The sequence below is a fragment of the Tenrec ecaudatus genome, chromosome 8 (assembly GCF_050624435.1).
Source record: "Tenrec ecaudatus isolate mTenEca1 chromosome 8, mTenEca1.hap1, whole genome shotgun sequence".
In the NCBI taxonomy this organism is placed as follows: Eukaryota; Metazoa; Chordata; class Mammalia; order Afrosoricida; family Tenrecidae; genus Tenrec; species Tenrec ecaudatus.
In genome coordinates this window covers 65,006,664-65,023,659 of record NC_134537.1, presented here as the reverse complement: position 1 = coordinate 65,023,659, position 16,996 = coordinate 65,006,664, and the positions used below count along the sequence as shown (strand labels likewise).

At 41.3% G+C, this 16,996-nt stretch overlaps 1 pseudogene; it reads right to left on the bottom strand.

Moving 5' to 3' along the window:
* Positions 1-893: 893 nt before the first annotated feature.
* On the bottom strand, positions 894-1,229 carry LOC142454342 (mitochondrial import inner membrane translocase subunit TIM14 pseudogene; annotated as a pseudogene).
* Positions 1,230-16,996: the final 15,767 nt, after the last annotated feature.

Sequence of the window (16,996 nt, the reverse complement as noted above, 5' to 3'; positions counted from 1 at the left end):
ATTGAACAATGAAATTAACCCTATAGATACATAATTTGGAGAATTATAATGCCTATTTTAGGCTGATTTTACTTTTGACTTAAGATTTACTGATATGAATCAATCTTAAATTAACAAAAGGAAAATGAATGAAGAATGAAAAATAACTCATAGAAAGAACACTAATCATTAAGATATGAAAATTCTTAACACGCTACTTATATAAAAAGTACAAATTATAAAAACAAGGTTTTTTTAGATGAAGTATTTTGCATAAGTGGCTTTTATTTTTAAATATTTTAAATTTAAGGTTTTAAGGTAGGATGTGCTTTTCCAGTATGCTGAATACAAACACAGGATTGAAGTGTGGAGCAGCTCCAGGGTTTTGCTCATGTGCTTAGCATTTCGACTTTGAGTGCTTCAGGATTCAGTTGGACTGTGGCCATCAGAACTCCCTGTCCCCATCCTTCCTGGCCCACCCCCTGGCCCTCCCGATAAAGTGACTTGATTGTAAAAACAACAACAACAACAAATAGTTTTTAATCCTTCCCAATTTTCAGTGGGTTTTCTTCTAGCCATCCTCATAATTTAGATTAAACTGATGGCAGAGAAACTATATTATAAAGCTTCTAGAGTTAGAGTATGCAGGTTGGAACTTAGTGCCCCAAATTGTAACAGCTATTGAGCCTTATTTTAATACAAAGTTTCCCAATAATTTCTTCACTGGGTTGGGTCTCAAGGAGTACTAGTCTGTACAACTAGACTACTTCTTCATTAATATGTGTTTTCAAGAGCCCTGGTGGTAGAGTAGGTTATGTGTAAGGCCGCTAACATCCTGGTTAGCAATTTGAACCCAGCAAATGCTCTGCAGTGGAAAAACCAGGTAGTCTAACAGTCTTCAGCAACCATTTACTTCACTTTTCAGCTTGGCCTTCTAGTAAATCTTTAGCTTCATTGATTTTGGCTGCTATGTGCGAAGATTCTCCCTTATCTCAGTGATTTAAGAGCATAATTCATTGATTAGTATTCCTTCTTTTTTCTTCATTGGCAGTAGGACATATACCTAGAATTAATGCCACCTTCATTTTTTGTCATTTTGGGTTCAAATCCAACTTGGTACTAACCACCACTGAAGACAAATTTTGGTAGACTTCAAAAAATTTGTTTTAATTGAGGTTCCACATGCTTCATGGCTTTCAAAACACAAGGGCCTGCCAATCCTGCAGCAGCAGGGTCAGTCCAACTGCCTGCACTGTCCAGTACCAAGGGCCAGTTCAGCTGTACAGCCCTTGTCTGGTTCAGCTGCCCTCCCTCCACTGGGTGCACGGCTCATCCTGCCCAGGGGCTGTGGCCAGCCACCCCATGACTCTACCAGAAAGTGACCATCAAGTCAGTTCTTTTAAAAGATAAAGTCTAATACCCTTTTACTATACTGTAAATATATCCATAAATATAGTAATACATATAGTATAAGAACTTCTTAAACATAACTGAATACCCCGGGCAAATAAGCTATGGGGTTTTGTGGCCTAGGACCATGATCTCTGGGGCACCAAAGTCAATTCAGGTAACATTCTCATCTTATTTCTTGATTAGCAACTGGGTTCTTAAAAGCTCCTCAGTGTTCATTTAACTGCAATTAATTATTGGTCTGTCTAGTAAGAAAAGTGAAAAATAGCTGTTGAAGGTAAATCATTAGTCCATTGGACTAATCGACCACATTAGCACCAGTTTCCATAATCTTGAGTGCAGATGGACTAGTTGGTGTCTGGCTCCACTAAGAGCTGCTCTGAGATGAATCACATTGCAAGACCGTGGATAGATCAGGTGAAAATTGTGGAATGGAACTTGGAATCTTGAAGAAATTAAAAAGGTCAGACTTACTTGTTGCATAAGGACTGACAGAATCCTTGGGATCCTTTACTTTAGGCCTGGAAATGAAGTCACTCTGAGGCTCAATTTTCAGCAAACAATAGACAGGTGTAGAGAAGGAAGAACACTGAGAAAAATCAACAATTTTAGATCAAAAGGGCAGCATTTGCCCAAGAATAAAGTACAGAAAGATTAGTAAAGAAGGAGTGAAAACAAGAAACAGAGGGAAAATCTGGGGCATGTGATCTTATATTGCATAGATTGTAATCAATTGACACCAAATTAAATGTGTATGGATTGTTAAATGCAAACGAATTTGTAAATCTTCATCTAATTCACAGTGAAATTATGTTAAAAAGTAAAATTCTATTTCACTTTTTTCCCCATGTTCTCAAGATGCCATAAATTAAAAAGACAAACTTTCTTTGTCTTTTAATACCCCTTTCTCCTTCACTTTTCCCAGCAAAACAAGTAAGATAAATATACTGTGGCCATATTACTCATACAGGCAATTACAGTATATTTAGTGTATGTGAAGCTCATGTAGCCCCAAAATTCACTGCTGTCCAGTGGATTCATAGCCATAGCAGACAGAGTAGTACTGCCACATAAATTTTTTTTCAGGTAAAAATAAGGAGCTGATACCAAGAGCTTAAAGTGGAGAGCAAATGTTTTGAGAATGGTGATGGCAACAAATGTACAAATATGCTTGACACAATGGATATATGTATGGATTGTGATAAGAGTTGTATGAGCCCCTATGATTTCAAAAAATCCTTCAGGAAAAACAGCCATATCTTTCTCCTCTGGGTCAGCTGGTGGGTTCTAACAATTGATCATGCAGTCCACAGCTGAACACTTAACCAGTGTGCCACCAGGATTCCTTGTATCGTGAATAGCCTGCTCCTAATTGGTGATTCATATTTAATTGGAAAGTTTCATTCTATTAACATGTCTCCTTTGGACATTAATGTAATGTCTGCTCTGCAATATCTTCCCCACTGTCATTTTCAGATCACTTAATATTTAGTATTGTAATCAGCAAATTTTATTTCATACTAATTTGAAATATTCCATCTATTTTTGCAAGAGTATCTTTCAGTAATTAAAACCACTATAGTTGCTTCTAAATGCTCACAATATCTGTTCCTTTTATAGATACAAGAGTGCTGCATTGTGCTGAAGTTTCACAGTTCTTTTGCTGCTGTTTCAGACATCAAGGAGGTTTCAACTAACGTTTGAAGAATTGAAGAAATTCTCCAAAAGAGATTGAGCTCCATTTACGCATCAGATAGATGTTCTTGTGTGCGCTCTATTTGCATGGCACACTGCAGACTCTAAAGACAGACGAGAGAGTGCTCCTTGTTAGACTGTCATGTTTTTTGTTTCTTTTTTCTTTTTCTTTTTTTACATTTTATTAGGGACTCACACAACTCTTATCACAATCCATACATATACATACATAAATTGTATAAAGCACATCCATACATTCCCCGCCCCAATCATTCTCAAAGCATTCGCTCTCCACTTAAGCCCTTTGCATCAGGTCCTCTTTTTTCCCCTCCCTCCCCGCTCCCCCCTCCCAATGTGCCCTTGGTAATTTATACATCGTTTTTTTGTCATATCTTGCCCTATCCAGAGTCTCGCCCCCCTTCTCTGTCGTCCCTATCCCAGTGAGGAGGTCACACGTGGACCCCTGTAATCAGTTCCCCCTTTCCAACACACTCACCCTCCGTTCTCCCAGCATCGCCCCTCACACCTCTGGTCCTGAAGATATCATCCACCCTGGATTCCCTGTGCCTCCAGCCCCAATTTGCACCAGTGTACAACCTCTGCCCTATCCAGCCCTGCAAGGTAGAATTCGGATCATTGTAGTTGGGGGGAAGAAGCATCCAGGACCCGGGGGAAAGCTGTGTTCTTCATCGGTACTACCTCGCACCCTCATTGACCCATCTCCTCTCCTGACTGTGACGGGATCTCCATTGGCCACTTGGGCCTTGGGTCTCCACTCTGCACTTCCCCCTTCATTCAATATGGTATATACACACACACACACACACACACACACACATATACATATAGACACACACATATATATACATACACACATATATATATATATATATACATATACACACATATATCTTTTTTTTTTTTTGCATGATGCCTTTATACCTGGTCCCTTTGGCACCTCGTGATCTCACTGGCTGGTGTGATTCTTCCATGTGGGCTTTTTTGCTTCTGAGCTAGATGGCCGCTTGTTCACCTTCAAGCCTTTAAGACCCCAGACACTATCTCTTTTGATAGCCGGGCACCATCAGCTTTCTTCACCACATTTGCTTATGCACCCATTGGTCTTCAGCGATCCTATCATGGAGGTGTGCAGTCAATGGTATGGTTTTTTTGTTATTTGATGCCTGATAACTGATCCCTTCGGGACCACTCGATCACACAGGCTGGTGTGTTCTTCCATGTGGGCTTTGTTGCTTCTGAGCTAGATGGCCGCTTGTTTATCTTCAAGCCCTTAAGACCCCAGTCACTATCTCTTTTGATAGCCGGGCACCATCAGCTCTCTTCACCACATTTACTTGTTCACCCACTTTGGCTTCAGCAGTTGTGTCGGGAGAGTGAGCATCATAGAGTTCCAATTTAATAAAAGAAAGTATTCATGCATTGAGGGAGTGGTTGAATAGAGGCCCAAGGTCCTTTCGCCACCTTAATACTTAACCTATAAATATAGACACATCGATCTACTTCCCCATCCTCCTATATATATTTGCATGTACATGTCTTTGTCTAGACCTCCATAAATGCCCTTTGACTCCTAGCTCTTTCCTCCATCTCCCTCGACTTTCCTCCTGCCCTAATACTATGCTTCGTCACCACCGTGACTAGAGTATACCTCTTCTCTAAGCAACCTTACCCTTGATCATTCCCCACCAGACCTGCCACTCCCCCCTCTCTACCATTTGGGGTCCCATGTTTTTCCCTTGTCCCTGTGTTTGTTAACACCACTTCCTTACCTCCCCTACCCCCCATCCCAAGTCCTCCCAGAACTGTCGGTCCCGTTGTTTTTCCTCCAGATAGTTCATCCAGCCTGTCCTATTCAGACAGACCTGTGGAGACACTAACATGCACAAAAAGAAGACAGAGGAAAACAAAGCAACAGTATAAAACCTGACAACAAAACAACAACAACAAACCACTGACAAAGAACAAAACAAAACACTTCCCAGGAGAAAAGCTTGTAGTTAGTTCAGGTATCGTTTGCTGGCCCTTAGGAGCGTTTTCCAGTCCAGTCTGTTGGTGCACCACGCCCTGGCTCCAAAGTCCACTTTCAGCATTCCGTGGGGACTTTGACACTCCAGTCCCTTGCTGTTCCGCTGCACTCCCCCAGTGATTTGCCTCAGTGTGATGGGATCAGGTCAGGTGCAATTCCCACACTGTGTCTCCGGTGCTGTCCCCTGTATCGCCCTTAGTCACTGAGGGGCATCATGTCTTATAGTAGGGCCAGCCATGTTGTTCTCTCTGTGTACTGGCTGCTCTACTCAGGAACATCATCCTCACGACCTGGTGGGCCAGGCTGTGTTCCACACTCTCCTCCTGCCTCTTCATCTGCTCCGTGTGCTCTGATCAGTTATGTCCATCTCACAGAGCTGCAGAGTCAATGTCATCCTTTGGATCAAATTCATTTCAGAGGAGGGGCAGGAATCCACTTAATTTATGGTGCTGGGGCCAGCCTCCCAGACCTCTCCACTGGTTCCCTACTCCACGCCGGGATATTGCATTCACACCTTGCGGCATTGGGTTGAAGTCTGCTCTCACTATCCCTGTGGAGATATAAACAATATCCACCCCTTGGGTTGATTAGTGCCCCATGCCCCCACTACCCTTTTCTTCCTTATATTCATCCTTTTGTTTTCCTTTCCCCTCCTCCTCCACCATTGTCTACCATGTGCATCCTTGGTTTTGGTCTGGTCTCTGCCATACTACACAGTCTTCGCCCCACAAATGTTTGTATATAGTAGCTTTTTCCCCTATGCCACTTTTGCTTTTTTCTAATAATTTTTAATTCTTACCTCAGCGGGCTCATGTTGTACTTGTCCTTTTGTGCCTGACTTACCTCGCTTAGCATGATTTCCTCCAGTTCTTCCCATGCCGCTATATTAAACTTATAAATGTAGACAATTAAATCTATTTCCCCATCCTCATATATATGTTTGCATGTACACGCCTTTGTCTAGACCTCCATAAATGCCCCTTGACTCCCAGCTCCTTCCTCCCTCTCCCTTGACTTTCCTCCTGCCCCACCACCATGCTCTGTCCCCACCTGGGCTACAGCTATACTTCTTCTCTACGCAATCTTACTCTTGATCGTTCCCCATCAGGCCTGTCACTCCCCCCTCACTACCATTTTGGGTCCCATGTTGTTCCCTTGTCCCTGTGTTTATTAACACCACTTCCTTCCCCTCCTTCCCCTCCCCCACCCGGATCTGTCTGTCCCCCAGGAACTGTCTGTCCGATTGTTTTTCCTCCAGATAGTTCATCCAGCCTGTCCTATTCATACAGACCTGTGGAGACACTAACATGCACGAAAACAAGACAGAGGAAAACAAAGCAACAGTATACAACCAGACAATTAAACAACAAAAACAAACCACTGACAAAGAAAAAAACAAAACACTTCACAAAAGAAAGGCTTGTAATTCGTTCAAGGATCGTTTGCTGGCCCTTAGGAGCGTTTTCCAGTCCAGTCTGTTGGGGCACCACGCCCTGGCCCCAAAGTCCACTTTCAGCATTCCCTGGGGACTTTGCCACTCCATTCCCTTGCTGTTCCACTGCACTCCCCTAGTGCTTTGCCTCGGTGTGGTGGGATCAGGTCAGGTGCAATTCCCACACTGTGTCTCCGGTGCTGTCCCGTGTATCGCCCTTAGTCACCGAGGGACATCACGTCTCATAGTAGGGCCAGCCATGTTGTTCTCTCTGTGGACTGGCTGCTCTACTCAGGAACATCATCCTCATGACCTGGTGTGCCAGGCTGTGTTCCACTGTCTCCTCCTGCCCCTTCATCTGCTCCCGTGTGCTCTGATCAGATATGTCCATCTCCCGGAGCTGAAGAATCAATGTCATCCTTTGAAACAAATTCTTTTCGGGGGAGGGGCAGGAATCCATTTAATTTTTGGTGCTGGGCCCTACTCTACGCCAGGATATTGCATTCACACCTTGTGGCACTGGGTTGAAGTCTGGTCCCACTTACCCTGTGGAGATATAAACAATACCCTCCCCTTGGGTGGATTAGTGCCCCATGCCCCCACTTCCCTTTTCTTCCTTATATTCATCCTTTTATTTTCCTTTCCCCACCTCCTCCATTGTTGTCTACCATGTGCATCCCTGGTTTTGATCTGGTCTCTGCCATACTACACAGTCTTCACCCCAGAAATGCTTGTATACAGTAGCTTTTTCCCCTATGCCACTTTTGCATTAAAAAATTTACAAAAAAATTTTTTTTAATTTAAATTTTTTTTAATACTTACCTCAGCGGGCTCATGTTGTACTTGTCCTTTTGTGCCTGACTTACTTCGCTTAGCATGATTTCCTCCAGTTATTCCCATGCCGCTATGTGCCTCATACATTCATCACTGCTTTTTAGTGATGCGTAGTACTCCATTGTATGTATATACCACAGTTTTTTAATCCAATCGTCAGTTGAGGGAAATTTCGGTTGCTTCCAACTCCTTGCAATTGTGAACTGTGCCGCAATGAACATTGGAGCACAGACGTCTGGTCTTGGTTTGTTCCTTGCCAATTCTGGATATATGCCCAGTAGGGGAATTGCTGGGTCATATGGTAACTCTATTTCCATCTGTTTTAGGTATCGCCAGATTGATTTCCATAGTGGCTGTACATACTTACACTCCCACCAGCAGTGGATGAGAGTTCCTGTCTCCCCACAACCCCTCCAACACTTGTTGTTTTCTGATTTTTTGAATTGGGCTACCTTTGAGGGTGTCAGGTGGTACCTCATTGTTGTTTTAATTTGCATTTCTCTTATGGCTAAAGATCGTGAACATTTTCTCATATGTTTGTTGGCCATTCGGATTTCTGTCCCTGTAAAATTTCTGTTCAAGTCCTTTGCCCACCTTTCAAGTGGGCTATTGGTTTTATTCCTTTTGGAAGCTAGCAGAGTATTGTAGATTTTAGTAATGAGGCCTTTGTCTGATGTGTCATTGCTAAAGATGGTAACCCGGTCTGTGGAATCTCTTATTACTCTCTTGGTGAATTCTTTAGATGTACACATGTGTTTTATCTTCAGTATATCCCATTTGTCGATTTGTGCCTCCTCTGTGTTTGTGTCCTTCCCTATTTCTGATAGCCAGTGTATTCCCTGCGCCAAAGTTCTCAAGTTGGTCCCAATTCCCTCATTGATGGCCCTAATAGTTTGGGGTTTAACTTCAAGGTCTGTGATCCACCTTGAGTTTATTCTTGCGCATGGAGTGAGATAAGGGTCTTGCTTCATTTTTCTGCATGTTGATATCCTTTTTTTTCCAGCACCACTTGTTAAAGAGGGCATTGGCTTCCCATTTGATATATTTGGGGCCCTTATCAAAGATCAGCTGTGTGTATGCTGATGCTTTTATTTCTGGGTTTTCAGTTCTCTTCCATTGGTCTGAGTATCTGTCATTGTACCAATACCATGCAGTTTTGAGAACTGTGGCTACATAGTATGTGCCAAAGTCAGGTAAAGCAAGCCCTACCACGGTGTCCTTCTTCTTGAGGAGTTCTCTGCTAATTCTGCGTTTCTTCCCTCTCCATATGAAGTTGGTAATCAGTGTTTCCATTTCTCTGAAGAAAGATGATGGTAGTTATATCGGGATGGCATTAAACTTATATAGTGCTTTTGGCAGAACTGACATCTTAACTATATTAATTCTCCCAATCCAAGAGCATGGAATATTCTTCCATTTGTTGAGGTCGCTCTTGGTTTCTTGTAATAGTGTTCTATAGTTTTCCCTATATAGATCTTTTTCTTTTTAGTCAGGTGTATCCCTAGATATTTCAATTTGTGTTTGGCTATTGTGAAGGGTACCACCTTTTTTATCTCTTCTTCTGTGGTCTTATCTGATATGTATAACAGTCCGATGGACTTCTGTTTGTTGAGCTTGTATCCTGCCACTCTGCCAAACTCCTCTATTGCTTCCAGTACTCCCCTTGTGGAACTTTTGGGATTTTCCATATATAGAATCATATCATCAGCAAATAATGATAGTTTCACCTCTTCCTTCCCCAGACGTATACTTTTGATGTCACTTCTTTGCCTTATGCTGTTAGCTAAAACCTCCAGCACAATATTAAATAGGAGTGGGGACAAGGGGCATCCTTGTCTGGTCCCCTTTTTCAGTGGGATTGTGTTAGTCATTTCTCCATTGACTACCACTTTGGCTGTTGGTTTTTCATATATAGCTTGTATTGTCTTGAGGAACTTTCCTTCCATTCCTATCTTTGCTAGTGTCTTAAACAGGAATTTGTGTTGGATGTTGTCGAATGCTTTTTCTGCATCTATTGATATAATCATGTGATTCTTATACTTTTTCATGTCAATGTGACGAATAATACTAATGGTCTTTCGTATATTGAACCATCCCTGCATCCCTGGTATGAATCCTACTTGATCATGGTGAATTATTTGTTTTATATACTTTTGTATTCTGTTGGCTAGTATTTTGGTAAGGAATTTTGCATCGATGTTCATTAGGGATATTGGTCTGTAGTTCTCGATTCTTGTAGGATCCTTGCCCGGTTTGGGTATCAGAGTTATACTAGCTTCATAGAAGGAATTTGGGAGTTTGCCATCTTTTTCTATGTTCTGGAAAAGTTTGTGTAGGATTGGTATTAGTTCTTCCCTGAATGCTTTGTAGAATTCTCCAGTGTAGCCATCTGGTCCAGGGAATTTTTTTGTTGGTAATCCCTTGATAACCATTTCTATTTCTCCTATTGTTATGGGTCTGTTGATATTCTTGATGTCCGCCGAGGATAGTCTAGGGAGGGATTGTTTTTCCAGGAATTTGTCCATGTCTTCCAAATTGTTGAATTCATTGGAGTACAATCCTTCATAGTACTGTGTAACTATCCTTTTGATTTCATTAGGGTCTGTTGTAATGACCCCTCTTTCATCCCTTATTCTTGCTACTGAGATTTGTTCCTTCCTTTCTTAGGGTAGGTTTGCCAATGGTCTATCGATCCTGTTTATCCTTTCAAAGAACCAACTTTTAGCGATATTAATTTTTTCCGTAGTTTTTTTAATTTTCCCTCTCCTGAATCTCAGCCCTTATAATTTCTTTACTTTTGCTATTAGTAGGGTTGTCCTGCTGACTCTGCTCTAGTTTTTGTAAATTTTGTGTCAGCATATCCATCATGATTCTCTCTTCCTTTCTTAGGTGTGCTTGTATTGCTATGAACCTTCCTCTGATGACTGCCTTTGCTGTGTACCATAAGTTTTGGTACATTGTGTGCTCATTTTCGTTGGTTTCTAGAAATTTCCTGATTTCATCTCAGATCTGCACCAGTATGCACTCCTTTTGCAGTAGAGAGATATTCATTCTCCAATTATTTGCTCTTATTTTCTTTGTCTTCTTTTTGTTGATTTCCATTCTTATGGCACAGTGGTCAGAGAGAGAGGTCTGTATTATTTCAATGTGCTTAAATTTATGTAGATTTGCCTTATGCCCCAGCATGTGGTCTATCTTTGAATATGTGCCATGGGGACTTGAAAACAATGTGAATTTTTTTATATTTGGATGAAAAGCTCTGTAAATATCTATTAGGTCAAATTGTCTAATTGTGGAGAGTAGCTCTCTAGTCTCCTTGTTGAGTTTCTTTCCCTGTGATCTATCTTTCTCAGTGAGTGGTGTGTTGAAGTCGCCCACTATAATTGTAGAGTCTGTGATTTCTTTCTTAATCTTTTGGAGTGTTTGGTTGACGTATTGAGCTGGTCTCTCATTCAGGGAATATATGTTTACAATGCTTAGTGGTTCATTGTCTATGATTCCCTTGAGCATTATATAGTGTCCCTCCTTATCTCTTTTTATGGTTTTCACTTTGAGGTCAATTTTATCCAAGATAAGGATTGCAACCCCTGCTTTTTTTGTATTGCTGTTTGCTTGGTAGGTCCTTCTCTAGCCTTTGATGCTCAGCCTATTTTTGTCTGTAGCCTTGAGATGTGTCTCCTGTAGGCAGCAAATTTTGTTTTCTAAGCCATTCTGCTCGTCTCAGTCTTTTAATGCCTGAGTTCAGGCCATTGATATTCAGGGTTATTATCTCAATGTGTGGACTCTGTGATGCATTTTTATACCTTTTGTGTTGGGAGTTTTCCTACTTTCTTTTATCATTGGTATGTTTTGTGTGTGTTTCATTCTTGACTTCTTTCCATCCTTAAGCCATTGCTATCTTGGGGCCTGTTTTCTCTTTGTTGTGGTCTGGGTGAAGTTGTTCTATGTGTTGGTCTCTTATTTGTGCTTGGTGTGTGTTGTTCTTCTGCCCATACTGAGTCGGGAGGATCTTTTGTAAGGCTGGGTTTGTTGTAACGTATTTTTTGAGTTTATCCTTCTCTGGGAAGACTTTTACTTCTCCATCGATTTTGATCGATAATTTGGCTTGGTAGAGTATTCTTGGAATTTCGTTGTTTTCCTTCAACTTTTGGAATATGTTACTCCACTCTCTCCTTTTTTTCATAGTTTCTGCTGATAGGTCTGAACATATCCTTATGTGGTGACCTTTATATGTGATTGCTTTTTTTGCCCTAACTGCTCTCATGATTTTCCCCTTTTCCTCAAAGTTGGATAGTTTAACTATTATGTGCCTTGGTGATTTCTTCTTGGGGTCCCATCGTGCTGGTGTTCTTTCAGCCTCCCGGATGGTTGCTTGGTTTTCATTCATTAGGCTGGGGAAGTTTTCCTCCAAGAATTCTCTCACTACTGTTGCAGATGACTTCTTTGTTGTGTCTTCCTCCGGTAGGCCAATAATTCTAATGTTGTACCTCTTCATAGCATCAGACATAGCTCTTAGGTTTTCTGCGGCTTCTCTGATGCTCCTATTTAGATTTTTGTTCACGTTTATTAAAGTCTGCTTGGTTGTCCTCCAAGACACTGATGCGGTTCTCTGATTCCTCCAGTCGATTCTGAAGGAACATGATTTTGCTATTGTTTTTCGTTTTTTCCTCCCTAAGCTCCTGTATTTCCCCTTGGTGTATGGCTTTTATCTCCTCTATCGTTTCATCCTTTTTCTGTATTGTTTCCTTCTTATCCTGCATGACTCCAAGCAGCATTCTGAGAGTTTCTTTGTGTGGCTTCTCAATGTCTACTTCTTCTATGTATGTTGCTATGTTCAGCACATCTTCTGCCTTTGTCTTTTGTTTCTCCTGTTTTTTCGTTGAGGTCGTTGGGGCTGATGGCTGTTTGCGTTTAATTGTTTTTGAGGGACCAGGTGCCATTTTCTAGTCTCTCTCTGGAAGACTTATAGGAAGGCTTCTTCGAACTGCCTACAGCTGATTTTGCTAAGGGATTAACCTACCACTTTACCTTCCTGTGGCTTCCCTATCAGGGGAGTGCCCCAGATGGCAGGTTGGCTGCCTGCCCTAGTGTTGCAGGGGCTGGGCTGAAGTTCCTGCTGTTGGTTTGAATATTGATAAGTGTTGGCTGAGCTGCCTTATTTCCCCAGGTACACAGGCAGGAACTCCCTGGTGAGGAGTCAGAGGAGTATCCCCTGGAGAGCAAGCAGGCCTTTCCCTAGCCTTGGGCTTTCTATGCAGGGTGGAGCTCACCTAGCTGGGTGTGGCCCAGGCGCAAATGCCCTAGGGCAATGGGAGTGTCCTGTAAGTCTGCAATGGAGTGTGAGAGAGCAGTTCAGGAACAAGAGGGGGAGCAAAATTAAACAGTGAGACCGGACTGTGCCGGGGAACAGGGAAGCGAGGGAAGGAAAAGCAACTATGCAGCTGAATCCCACTCCCTGCCTGTGGACCTGCAAGGGCCCACTCCCTGCCCCAAGCCCCAGTGGCAATCCGCAGCTGAGCCCCAAGAAGAGTCACAAGAAAGCTGCTGAGCAGCCCCCAGAGAAGTGGGGGTGCAGAGAGCAGAGATGTTAACTGGCACCGCAGTGTAGCTGAAGCTTGATCCCTGGCTATGGAGCTGTGGGGGGTTGGGTTCAGTCCCTGCTCAGCCCATGCGGCGTGGCAAGCTGTGGCTGTGCCCCGAAAAAGCCCCTGCGCAGCCCTCCAAGGCTGTGTGGGAATATAGAGTAGAGACGCAAACAGAAGCAACAATGCAGCTGAACACCAATCCCTGCTGGTGGAGCCTCAAGGGCCCTGTCCCTAACGTGAGGCAGGCAGGGGAAAACTGTGGCTGCGCTGAGGCCAAGCCCTGCTACAGGTTCCAAATCGTCCCGGCTTGGGCAGACACAGTGGCTAGGCTAGGGTCGAGCCCCAGCCGACTTCCACTGAGGTAAGCCCAGCCCCTCAAAACCCCGTGGATCTGAGCCTACTTATCTTTATGATGCGCCTCCTGCGATCCAGTGGCATTGAATTTCCCTCTGAGCAACTCTCCTGGGTTGGATTCTGCGGAGTCCCTCTGGTATGTGTTACTCCGTCGCCATCTTCCTGGAAGTCCCCCTTTATTGTTTCTTTAAAGCCATGTCAGAGAGCTAGACTTTCTTAAATTTTAGTAAAGATGCCAAATTATCCATTGATAAGATTTGACTCATTTAAATTCTAGTCACCAGTAAAAGAGGATGATTCTTACCCTCATACTTTTGACATCATGGGGAGGTGTCTAGTTTTTCTTTGTGAGGTTAAGCTAGCAGAAGAAGGCATATATTTTTTCATTTATTTGACATTTTTGATTTGTCTTCTGTCAATTGATTCTTTACATCCTATAATCTATTTCCATTTAGTTTTATTGTATTTCCCCAAGTAAAGGGACTGTGCTTATTATCCTTTGCTTGCTCTAAGTTGTGATACGGTCTTTTGCTTTCTCTAAGCGTTGAAGATATTTTTTCCCCATTTACTTCTTCATGGCATGATAACAGAGGCAGAGACTTGTTCCCCTTCATGTTATCATTACTAAGCATGCCAGGCATATAAGGGGCACCTTATGGATATTTGTTAAAGTATTTATAAATAAATTGACAAAATCTCAAAGTCACTGGCAGTGCATACAAATTTTGTTTCAATTGATGTGCTATAGTGAGATTTGTGTCAACTTGGCTAAGTCAGGATTCTCAGCAGTTGGACAGTTAATACCTACTAACCCCCCCTGACTTGGTCTAACACAATGTAGTCAAAGTCAATCAGTTATATAAAGATTAGGGTTGGATATAGCACCCTTACTCAGGTCAAAACTTTGATGTAATCAATTTAAAAGAAGTTTCCCCTGGGATGTAGCCTGTTTCCTGTAAATGAAAATGCTTTAAGAAAGCAGCTTACTTGGTTTTTGCTGGGTTTGGACTCTGCATATAGTTCATAAACCTCTGTTTCCTTGGATTTGAATTCACCTATCCTGACAATTGTCAGTGACTTGCCATCTGATCTTCTAACTTTGGCTTCATTGGCTACTGCAGCCACCAGCCTGTAATCTTCCTTTTGATATTGGTTCATCAGCCCTTGAAGTTTTATAAGCTAGAAGTCTCCAACATAAAATCTGTCCTGAAATAAAAAACGAGAAAAGAAATAATAAAATAAAATTTGTCCCATGCACTTGGAACATGCCTGGATTTGGAATTCCCTGCTTTGACAATTGTGTGAGTCATTGTCTTGATATACATTTCTCTGTCTCTCTGTATACATATTTGCATACACATACACATAGATATAAATACACATACACAGGTACATAAACCATTTTTGCTTCTCTAGAATAACCAACCTAAGTCATTATCCACTGCAATCCCCTGAAAGTAGCACGACTTGTTCTACATTTTCAATATTTCCCATTTCATCCCACTGTCTTTTCTAATCTTCTCTACTTTGTTTTTGGGTAAATACTTACCGTTTGAACTCAATGGTTGGTTTCAATAACTGATATTTTCTATGTATATCTTTCTTCCAAGGCATCTCTGGGTAGACTAAAATTTCCAATGATTGTTGGTAGCTGTCAAACACTTTAATTGTTTTTATATCACTGAAGGATTCCAATCAAGCTTGATTGGAATAGATAACTTCAAAGAAACTAGACAAAATACCCAAAGCAAAAGCCCACTGCTATTTAATCAATTAGGACTAATAGTGACCCTTTAGAGAGCTTCCAAGGGAAGGGAAGGAACAGTCTCATCTGCCTCCCACAGAATGGCTTGTGAATTAGAACTGCTGACCTTTCAGTTAGCAGTCCAACTTGTAGCCAGTGTGTCACCAAAGATTATCATAGATGACTTAGAATCCAGTAATCATGTAAAGAAAATCCAGAGCAGTGATATTATGACATAGTGTGTGACACCATTCAATACATGTGGATTTTATTATTATCACCATTAATATTTCCTTTCAGAGGTTCATAAAGCAAGGAGAGGAGGGAGAAAAATGAGGAGCTTATATCAAGAAGTAAAGTAGAAAGAAAATGTTTGGAAAAAGATAATTGCAATATATGTACAAATGTGTTTGACACAATGGATGTATGCATGGATTGTGATAAGAGCTGTAAGAACCCCAATAAAATGACTTTTAGAAATACTACCTTTCTCATATCTAGACCTGCATGTAGCCAATAAATTGGAATTATATGATTGATCAGCTTTCTTAGTTCTTTGGTGGTGCTTGGTATTCTGTTAGTATAAACAAGCATACAATAGTACAAGTAAGTTTGTTAGGCTAGGTTATCTAGAGACACAAATCCCGTAACATTTACAGCACTTGATCCTAGCCAAAACACACACACACACACACACACAACCACATATCTGTGAGCATTTATTCGTTTATCTCAAGAAAATGGCTCACAAAATGTAGCATTTGGCCAGACTGAATCTAAGAAAGTTTCACTGTAGGGGTCAGATGTTAAGCTGGAGGTTTCTCCTGACTGGAGTAGCTTTGGAAGCTAATATACTCAAGATGGACAGGAAGACCACAAGCTGGTCACTGAATAGGCAGATGAATATAAAGCCAGCAGATCAAGCTTAGGTCACTAATGGGTCCCAGATTTCATAGGTAATATGGCAATCCATTGGTTCAAGGCCTAAGAACTAGAGGTAAATGAGCCAATGCAGGCCCTCAACCTAGCAAAAAACAAACATGTTTTTCTATAGTCTCTACTTACATATGAAGTAGATCACATGTCCATAGAAACTTCCCTAAATTGTATCTCAGGGCTCTGACCTAGTAAGGGGGTTGCCTTCTGCCCAAACCTTAAAATTGCTTGGATACTCACAACGGATCCCACTATGGAGTTGACTGCATTACATTGCAGTACATATCTTCCAAAGCTCTGAGAATACTAGGCAAGCCAAATTAACTCAAAATATAACTATCAGATGCATTATATTAAAATTTGAAGAAGGCAGGTAAGATAAAAATGAGAAATATGGACAACTTTATAGAACATAAAGATTTCTATTCAGAGATCTCAAAAATTTTGAAGGTCATATATTCCCTACATTTCTATTTCAATTATCTCTGGTGACCTTTAATTCCTTCCCCAGGGTTCTCTGCATATATATATTCATTTATTTTTTTCTCTATATATAATGCTACGTTGGCTGTTCAAATCCATCTAGTGGTTCTGCAGGAGAAAAGACTTGAAAACATGCTCTTGCAAAGATTACTGCTAAGAAAACCCTATAGAGAAATTTACTTTGTGACATAGGGTAACTATGTATTAGAATAATCTTGGTGGCACCCCCAAAACATACATAATTTATATTTTATAATTAACATTATAATTATGTTTTGTAGCTCAAATGCATTTTAAATTTCTTATCATGCTTGAGCCTCAATAAACATTATGAAAATTTTATAAATAAATCAACAAACAATAAACTCATTCTTTGGCCAGCAGATTCATTCAATTGCATTACTCTGAAATTGCATCCTTTTTCATGCGATCCATATCTTTCTCCTAATCACAAAATTTGTTTACATAATTCTCTGACCCAGACAATACTAATGACT